The sequence below is a fragment of the Zonotrichia leucophrys genome, chromosome 12 (assembly GCF_028769735.1).
Source record: "Zonotrichia leucophrys gambelii isolate GWCS_2022_RI chromosome 12, RI_Zleu_2.0, whole genome shotgun sequence".
Lineage (NCBI taxonomy): Eukaryota > Metazoa > Chordata > Aves > Passeriformes > Passerellidae > Zonotrichia > Zonotrichia leucophrys.
In genome coordinates this window covers 18,894,679-18,905,150 of record NC_088182.1, presented here as the reverse complement: position 1 = coordinate 18,905,150, position 10,472 = coordinate 18,894,679, and the positions used below count along the sequence as shown (strand labels likewise).

The 10,472-nt window shown below is 40.9% G+C and overlaps 1 long non-coding RNA gene across 1 annotated transcript; it reads right to left on the bottom strand.

Moving 5' to 3' along the window:
* Positions 1-816: 816 nt before the first annotated feature.
* LOC135453343 (uncharacterized) lies at positions 817-3,171 on the bottom strand. The gene is made up of 3 exons (XR_010441846.1): positions 3,126-3,171; positions 2,410-2,537; positions 817-1,899 (listed from the first exon to the last, which is right to left on the bottom strand). It is a non-coding gene; the product is annotated as an uncharacterized LOC135453343 (long non-coding RNA).
* Positions 3,172-10,472: the final 7,301 nt, after the last annotated feature.

Genomic DNA, 10,472 nt, shown 5'->3' with positions numbered 1-10,472 from the left:
ACTGCCTCAAAACCCAGGATCAGTTGTCAGCACCTTGTGCCAATGTCTGGGCTTTCCATGAGTCCAACTTTAATCCCTTTCTCCTGTCCAAGGCTGCTTTTCAGCTTCCTGCCAACTACAACTTTGCAGTGGATGTTTATGGCAGAGTGAAGGGAAGAACAGGCCTGAAAGTTGTAGTGAAGGTCCTGGATGCTGCAGCCAACCAGTTCCACAACATGGCAAGAGAACTGTCCGATGAAATCCAGATTCAGGTAGGATGATTTTCTACACAGTTCATGTGGAAGTATCTCCTTCAGAACTGGGCTGAAGTATCTGTCTTTGAAATCAGGAATTTGAAATGCAGGAGTAGCTCCAGCTTTGGTTTGAGTGGTTACTCTTGTTTGTATAATGTTCCTCATTGGGGCTCATTCAATCTATGGGCTCATGGGAGCAGGGATCTTGGAGATATAAATTTTTCTGAGCACTTTTCTGCCAATGTAAAGGTCCTTTTCTTAATTGATTGAGAAGAGATTTGGGGATTTTGCTTTTAATGTTGAATTTTCCCCATGTTCACTTACTGCTTGTTCCTGACTGTTTTCTCCCCTGAGAGGAAGAAGGGCTGCTGGGAATGTGTCTGTCCCAAGCGCCTGTTCCAAGGTGCAGGTGTTATGTGAGTTGAAATGTCTGAGTTTTTCAGGTAACTAAGCAGTGCCAGCTCAGGCCCAAGCCCCAGTCCTTTCCTATCCAGAAGGAGATTTGGTGTGTTCCAGCAACAGCAGGCTCAACACCTCGTGCTGGTACAGGGACCAGAGATTTTTGCTTTACAAAATAAAACAAGCAAAACCAAGCAGTGAGGAGTGAAATCACTGAGCCAACGCCCTGGGCTGTCCTCACAGCCCGGGCTTGGCTGTCCCTGAGCCGCCGGCCGGAGGGCTCCGTGGCAGATCCTGTGCTCCTGGAAGTGCCCATGTTGGACACTGCAGGGTCTGCTCAGGGCAGAGGCTTCCCCTTCGGAGCTGCAGAGCACCGAGAACGCCCTCGCAAGAAGTTTTTCCCTCAGCAGCTGGAAGCGAACCCAGCCACGAGGCGCTGCCTCGGCACTGCCGCTGCTCGGGGCGGACGCGGAGCTCTTCCCTCAGAGCTGCGCTGCTTCGCCTCAGCTCGGGGAACAATCACCGCTGCAGTTTCTAACTAAGTCCAGGCTTTATCTCTGATGTGCTTCGGCACGAGTGTGTGTTTTGTCCTAGAACAGTTGTCTCGTAAATCGCCAGTGCTCGGGGCAGCGCTATCAGCGCCGCTGAGGGGAGGCGGCTCGGGACAGCAGCTCGGTCAAGGCCGGACAGTGGGGGCTGTACAGAGCCTTCCCCCACCTCCTTCTTACTTCTAATTTCTCATTAAAATGTTCTAGTACGGCACGGGGAAACACTGAAATGTCCTACTGAGTACTTTCGGGGTTTTTTTAATCTATCAGACTTGGAGTGTGGCAAACGGGAATGAGGAGTCATTTCAAAGGCTCAGCTGTTATCAGCAATTGGTGTCCGTGAGATTTAAGGATGAAGAGGAAATTCCATCTTTAAATGAAAATGCTTCAAATTCTGGGCAAGTTGTGTTATTTCTGTCGAGGGAGGGGATTGATCCCTGAGGGGGCAGGAGATGTCACCTCTCACAAAGGCACTGCTGGGAAAAAACCTCAGAAACGGAGTACTAGTTAGAATTGGAGAGTGCTATTGCCATTGCTGAAATGCTTCTCTCTCTAATCATTAAAGTCAGACCCAGGCCTGCTGTGAGTCTCTGAGGCAGAGCTAAGGAAGGACAATCTCAGCCCTTCTCTGCTTTTTGGTCAAGTGGCTCAGATCTCTCTCCTGGTTCCTGTACCTGATCACACTTGCCAGGAGGATGCTCACCAATGGCAGCAGAGTGCTGAGGAAAATGGGACCATTAGTTAGAACTAGAAGTTAGAACTGTACATTCTCTCGTCTTTTCACTGTGAGCTGATGCAGGGGGTACGGGGGGAAAGTGGTGTCTTCCCTGAGCACAACCAGTTTTGTTGTCAGAGGCTGCAGGCAGAGCAGGGAGTGCATAATCTTAGTATTTTTTCCTCCGCTGTTGAAAGGGGATGTATTGAATAGCTGACTTTCCCTCCTCACTGAGCTCTAAAATCAGCAAAGGCTGCATTATCCACTGGTGCATTTAGTAGTATTAACATCATTACTCCTACAACTATGACCACTGCCCAGGGAGAAACCCTGCAGGCAAGAGTTTGAAAAGCTGTGTTTACACTGAACCATCTTACTATTCCTCCCTCATGTACCATATCTGTTATTCTAATGCATTTTTTGTTGCTACAGTCACTGGTACCCCTGGCCCTGCTTCAGTCCTCCTTCGCAATTTGCGAACAGAAGCCTGGGAGGGCCCATGGGATCTTGTTACCTGGGAATGTGGATATTCTTGTGTCTCCACAAATTCCAGGAGTTTGGTGAATGCCTGCTTCTTCTGTTTGACCTGTGCTGGATAACATCCCTCAGAGCCACAGACCTTGCTGTGGCTCACCTGGCTCCCTGGAATAGCAAGAATGTCTGGGTGAGTCCATTGCATGCACTAAACCAAACAAAGGGGCACCAGAAACTGAAATATTACACCTGGCCAAAATATTATACCTGGCAGTTCAATTTAGCAAAATCACACTGCTTGGTGTCAGCAGTTAGGTAGAGATCAAAGCAAGCCAGCATAGGGCTTGGCAAAATCCAGAGCACTGCATAAGGATCTGGTTTTGCTTAGTAGAGACTGTGCATGGCCAGGAATCCCCAGTAGAACTGTAGGGGGGCCTTGCACCATTGGTTAGGTGTGACAACACCCAATACAGCACCCATTATAAACCACACTGCACAGCACAGATTGCAGCAAGCATTGAACACACCATCAGTAGATTGTCACCATGACATATATTTATACAATGTGAGGAAACACATAGCTGCTAGCTTGACTCTGCACTGGCCAGTAATGTAGATAGCATTTGCCACACTGCTTCACAAAACCATGCAGCTATTGTTTTTTGTTATTATCCCACGGGCATGTGTTGTCATTATAGTGCAAGAGCTTCTATCATTATTACATTGCAAGGGTTCTATAGTGCTAGAGCTTTGTACCTCCTTGATGTTTCCTGCAAGCAGCTCCTCTAGGCACTGACTCTTCCTTGTCCTCACAGCAGCCAACTGACTCCAGTTCCCACCAATCCACTCTTCTATAACACTGTTCTTATTGGCTACAGGTGTGGCCTGTTAGCATCAGGCCTGCTCCTGATCTTTAGTAATTGGTTCAGCTGCAAAGCTGCAACTCTTTAGGGGATAAGATTACATTCTCTACCACCTTCATTTACCCATACTGTATCCCCCTACAGGCATGTGTGAAGATTTCAATGGTATGTGCTGTACGAATTTAAAAGTTGAGCTACAATCAAGTCACAAACGCTTTAAGGAATTAATGGAAACTACATAGGAGATGCTTGTACTGTGTTTGCTGTTTTGTCTGCAAAGGGCCCTGCAGAAGACGGTAAACACAGCATTTGTGGTTGAAAAGCAAAAAAGGGGAACTGTAGGAGAACAGGAATGGGGCTGTAGGCAGCCTCGGCCTTGATGAGTTACAGCTGTGTCCTTGAACAAGCCATGTAAACAGCTTTGAGGGAGAAGAAGCGTGGAATGCCGATGTGTGTTGACGTTTACACCAAGAAAAAGAAATTTATGACCAATTAGAAGAGAGTAGAAGGTGCGTGCATGTCGTTTGTTAGCCAATTATAATGCAAAAACACGCGCGTGTTATGCGTGTAATATAAAGTATAAAAAGTTGTATTGTGGGATAATAAATGCTGATGCTTGCCACCATCTTCAGTGTCAGTCTTTTGTCCACCGTCACACTACAACTTTTCTGGCTTGCAGAAATGTCGAGATCTGTTCACTAGTGGGAGGTCTTGGATGGGTGGATGTGACAGAAAAAGAAGTTAATTATTCTTCAACAGACCATGGTTTGAATTACATGCAGTAGATAATGTTTCAGGGCACAACCTTGAATAATGAGGAGAAGACAAACTGTGTTTTCTAGCAGCCTATTTCTGGCAAGCTGTTATTGGTTTATTTGAATATTTGCATGACTGAACAGTCACTTTTGGTGAAAAAGAAAACAATTAAAATAGTGTTCTGGGTTTTTTGTTCTGAACAGATTTATAAGAAGATAAAATCCAGTATTTCCCTCTTCACAGCGCCAAATTAACCCAAATTGGAAGCCACCTTCACATAATCCCATCTGAACACTTGCAGTATGCTTCATTTGTTTAAATTGCCAAGACAACCAAGCCTTTGGGGAGGCACCTTCTTCACAGTTTCAAGTGCATTTCAGCTGAAGGCCAGAGGCACGACATCAGTCATCACAGATTACTTTTATTCCACTGCAAGAGCTCCATTCATTTGGTGTGATGCCAGCATCCTCCCGAGAGTTCCACAAAACCTCCCTGCACGCTTTGGATTTGAGAGGAACTAACAGATACCTGAGGTTACAGATCATTAGGAACAGACTCCCTAGCAAATACCTCGCTCCAGAAATGGAGGATTGTGAGTTACCCTGGCTGGGTTTGAAAGCAGCTGCAGGTAACATTGACAGGGATTGTTGCTGTCTCCTGGCAGTGCAATACACTTTGGGTTTCACTGTCCTTGCTCTTTGCCTCTTCCTGGAGTGCTGGGGCAGAGCTGACTGCAGGGATGCAGGGACAGGGACTCTTTGGCCCTGGCAGCACACACTGATTTCACCTCTCCAAAGGCAGGATTCATTCAGGACACTATTTCCAAAATGTCAACCCTTTACTGTTTAAAATACAAGCTTAGGCTGGCTGATGTGAACGCCAGGCCATGCATCTACTTCAGATACACTCATCTTACAAATCTGGATGAATTTACAGCAAAAGATGCAATTTAACTATGAGGATTTGGAGGGCATGCAGTGTCCAAGGATAAGGACATGCATAAATGTGCTGAGGAGCAGAGCACCTGGAATTGGAAAGATGCATTTAAAAAAGAATTTAGAAAGTTAATAAAATTTTCAGATCCTTACAGATGCTCTTTGCACTGAAGGAGTATCTTGTGCTCACCAAATTGGTTTTTAATTAAAATATGTCCTTTATAAGAAGAGCTAGGGTTTAAAAAAGAGCATAGTTAAGTGACTGAGATACTGCTTCACATTTGAATTCTGAAGCAAATATGGTTTCTTGCAAATACTGTTCTTGCACACAGTCCTGCAGTATAACTCATCTGTTTTGTTCACTGCATGAAGAAAATCAGGCATAAGCTGGAAGGAAAAACCCTTTATGGAGTTTGCAGCATAATTTTTTTTAGTGGAATAGAATTACAGTACCTAAAGCCAAGCAGGTGCAACATCTGGTCTGAAAGAGAACTCCAGAAAGGTCAAACAGAATGTGTTCTGAGTCTACAAAAAACTACTACATCTTATTGCAAAGCTCTAGAATGGATATTGTAGCATGGAGTTTTTTCCTTGTTTGTTTCCTTGCTTGTTTGGTTTTTAATTTGGTGTTTAAATTTAAACAACAGGGCTATTCATTATTTATACAGAAAAATCTCATTTGTCTTCTGCTTTTCACCAATGCTTTTCAATTTAGAAAGGGTCACTTGATTGTAATTAAACCAAATGTTAGTGAATAATTCAGTACCTTTTTTTCTTCACCCCATCCTATTCATTAGTTAGAGCCAAAAGGCTGCAACTTTCAAATAATAACAAATCTTTAGTCAATAATTAGTAATAATTAAAGACCCAAAGTTGTTATAGGAGCTAGTTAGGAACAAAGAAGATTCTGTTTGTGAAATGAGAACTAATAAGGAAAAAATTAATTTCTCATCAACTTAAATATTTTTAAAAATGTAAGCTTTCATTCTCTGTACTCCTGGGAATCTCTTTGTAATTTCATTTGATAAACACAGAGCTAAAATTGGCATCCTTGTAATTAATTTACACTATTACATAAAAACATGGGGAGAATAATTCACAGAGAGAAACTGCATGGTGCAGCTGCTGTAAAGCTTTTTTCCTCTTTCTATGAATTATATCAGATATGTAGTTACATAAATCAGAATGGCACTTTGGGGGCTCTTACAGTCTGAGGTGCTTAAAAGATTTACAAATTTTAAGTAGAACTCAGTGATTGTAAAATTAGCCAATATTGGGCTATATGGAGAATCTTCTGTATTTTTTCCTGTGTTTCACACAACTTTTCACAAACCTCTAACATGAGAAAAAAATTAACATTCTAAACTAAAAGTAAACTGAAATGAGGAAAAGAAAATTACAAATGGCATGAAAATCTGTTGACAAACACTGTTCTGCCACTTTGGGTGTGGGTCACGATCAGAACTGTAAAGAACTGTTTGGCACTTCCACTGGAGGAAACGTTCAAATTGCAGTTTTCTGCTGGAGCAGAGTTCATCTGACAAAAATCTTTGGTCCTGTAGGATTCCTGTGCTTCCAGTGTAACTGAGCCTGGCTCCAGGTGCAGCATGGGGGGGATGCTCATGACCTTCTAAGGGGATCCTCCTGTCTCTTCATCACCTCCTTAGCAGTGCTATGCAGACAACTGATCTAAGAGGGTGACAATTTACTCAAAAGGACCCACAACCAACGAGAAAGGCCAGTGGGAGAGAAAGGAGAACATAAATATGTTCCCAGGATCCCAAGAGGAAACATTTCTAAATATGTTTATTTAAATAATATAAATAATATATTATAATTTATATATGTAATTTATATATATAAATTATATATAATTTATATAAATTATAATTTTAATATATTAATATAATAAATATATGTAATTATAATAATATAAATAATATTAATAATATTAATAATATTATATTATAAATAATATAAAATATAATATAAATAATATTATTATTAACATAATAATATGTTAAATAATTTTATTTCTCCTCACCAGCCAACAGCTTGGTGGTGCCAAGCTGTTGGCTGGTGAGGAGAAATAAAAAAGCAGATGGATGTCGATGTGCTCAGGGAGATCACACTGGAGTAAAAGCAGACTGGTGACACTTTGTGGGGGGCAGCAGCTCTTCTCTGGGTGAGAACAATCACCCCAATTTCACTGCATGACCTCATCTCCAGAATGGAAAGCAAAGGGAGGCAAATGACCTTCACAGGTTCCACACAAGCCACCATGAGCTCTGACAATGGAAGAACATGAGTTCTTCGAACTGTTGGAGGCAGGGCCCTCTCCTGTGATAGATCCCAGGGGAGCGGGAATGACCCCGGCTTATTGTGAAGTTCAAAGGAAAACAGGAACAAATGTTTTCCCACTGCATTTTGGGTCTTTTCTAGGCTATTTCTTTTTGCATTCCACCACCCTATTTAGCTTTTGAACGCTGCTGGGCATTGAGAAGAGTCTATAATTGTGCTGGGTGTTCTTTTTCCCTTAGCAGTTAGTGAGAAGTTAGAACAGGGCCCTGGGTACAGGCAGTTCAGATTTGCCAATCTCCCGTGCTCTCCCCTGCATTTGTCAATGTCTGAGTTCCACCAACTATTATGCTGCCAATTTGCCTGGTTCTGTTCCCATGAAGTTCATCACAGCCTTCTCTTAGGAAGATAAATAATTTTGTTATCTGCAAATCCTGCTGACCTCATTTTTCTGTTCTACACTTCATTTCTGCCTTTCTGGATAATGAATGAGTGTATTAAATGCTAACTACAGTCCAGCTCCTTGGGATATACTAATATTAACCTCCTACTGAATTGAAAACTGACAGCCTAATGAATTACAACTCTTTGCATGAGAACAACAGTGTTGACATAGGGAAAATCAGGATGACTTGTGTTTTACTCCTAAGCTGAAGAAAGAAACAAACCAAAACCCCTCCCAAAACTTTGCAAGTGCAAGTACCTGCGATTTTCACTGAATTCAATTATGGGCCTTGGGAAAAAAAAAAAAAAAAAACCCAAAAAAAACCAGCTACGTGAGGAAAAACCAAATTTAATTAAAAAAGGGGGGAAACAACCTCTGTATTCCTGTTTCCTTTGCTGTTTATGGAATCATTGAGCTATAAAACAGTACCTTAAGCATTTTCCCCCCATGAAACTGCTAAAAGTGCTTTGGCTAGGATATCCTTGGAACATCAAAGCTTGTTTAGGTATTTGATCCAGAAGGGACAAGGTAAGCATTTATAGCTAATCAAGCCTGAAGCCAAAGATGAACAAGATGAACCAAAGTGATGACTACTGTAGCTTTAATCATGCTGGCAGGACATGCTGCCTTGTCAAAGTCATTTAGATTTTTCTGGATATCAGAAAAATTCCTGCATTTCTCTAACCCTTTGGTATAGTATGTATTGGATATTTCTGAAAGCAAAAAATATATTTGGAACAAACATCACCAAGCCACATAAAAAAAGAGCAGTTTCTTAGTGTTCTGCCACTGTTATAAAAATTAATATATTAAAACTTGGATGTGTTATAAACTTCAGCAGAAGGTCTAGAGTTATTCCTGGAACTACAATACTTCAGCATCTAAAAGGTATGTAATTTATACAGCAGCTTAAAAAACTCTAATTAGTGTCTTCCAAGTACAAATCATCTTGTTTGAATTTTGTCCCAAAGAAGAGGTAGAAGAATACAAAAAATGTTAATGAATATTCCCATGCTTTTGAAGTGAACCTCCTTTATGCATGAACATTTTGAGGGATCAAATTTTCTTAGCATTTAGAAGAAGTGTGCTACTTCACAGGAAGTGTGCAGGTGTAATAATGCATTTAATTAAAAATTTATTAAACTAAACCTGTGTTACTAAACTAATAGGCCTTTCCATGGGAAACCATAAAGTTCTTTGGGAAATTTGCCATGTTTTACTAAAGTTTTCAATAAGTTCTATCTAAGCAGATTCCTTTACTCAGGTTAGAAGAGCTTACGGAATGCCTGACCTTTAAAATCACTGTCCTGTGCCTCACTATCTGCAATGCATTTGTCTCAGGGACATTCTGTTTAACCTTTTTATTTGCTACAAATCTGCAGTTGCAAATTCACATCGAAGACAACTTTCTTGCTCCATAAATTAATCCAATTTTTCAATGTTGAATATTTCATTCCCCACAGTAACTTGACTGTTAGGTGGCTTACCCGGAAAAGTGATCCTGAAAGGATTTTAGGAGACAAAATGGAAATCTGGGCACCTGAGTGCAGAGTGCACATGATGTGTTATATTCTGTGGTGTATTGCAGCTCCTCCTGCTTTTCCACTGACATTCTACTGCAGGAAGTGATGCCTCCTTTGAAGGACTCACTGTACATGTAACAGAATTTAGGTTTCTTCAAGGTTGGCAGAAGGAGTTGAATTTTTAGTACTTATGTATATATTAGAATGAAAAAAAATTTAAATGAAGAAATGCAATTTTACAGTTGAAATGGACACTTTCTAGTGTCTCTGTAAATGGAGAAGTCTGAGATCCTTGTTATTCAGGTACAGAACCCTCCCGATCACTGCCAGTGGTGAGATAAATGAGATCAGAAGACTCCTACATGAAGAGAATGGGAAAAATAGGAAAGATGATGGGATTTTATACTTTGGCCCATGTTGGTGTTTAATGCATAAAAAATAGCAAACCAAGAAGAGTGTTAATGTTTAAAACAGATTTAGAATTATTGTACTGGAGACTGGAGTGCCTACTTAAGATTTGTGAGGTGTACATAGCATAATTTGCAACCAAGTAACCTTGAAAAAACCAAATTCACTTTTGTTAGTACTATTAACTAAGTCATTAAACATATTCACATGCCTGCTCATAAATTGTATTCATTGTTTTCAAGATTTAAGACTTCTGTGTTCTGCTAAATTTCCCTGATGTATTTAAAGCAGAAACAAAGGTTGGGGATTTTGTTTGTTACTTTCCTCATCTTGTGAATTCTCCTCACTCCTGCATTCATTGAGTTGTTGGGTGAATAGCTCATTAATGTGATTTCTATCTGTGTACAAAGGCACAGGGCAGAAGCACTGTTATGTAACAGCTTGAAAAGACACCTATAAATAACCTCCTTTAATAACCATAAATTTACATTAGAAAGGTAGATAAACTCTGAAGTGAAAACTGTTTATTTTTATCTGATGCTGCTATTTCATAATCTCAATGTTATCAGACTCATCCTGCATAAATTAGCGAGGTCTTGGGGTTTTATACCATCTGGGAAAGTCTTGCATATCGAATGGATTTATCCCATAGGAACAGGGATCTAAAGAGCTGCATTTCTCTGTGGGGACTCAGCTGTACCTGGCACACATTGGAAAACTCTCAGCAGCATCCCTGGCAGATGAGGCTGTGCAAAGAATGGCAGGCTTGGCTCTTATTTTACCCATTTTCTAAACACAAGTGCTCTTGTCTCAATAACCTGAACTAACTCAACCTCGATCAATTTTAAATATTCCTTCCTTGACATCAGTAACTG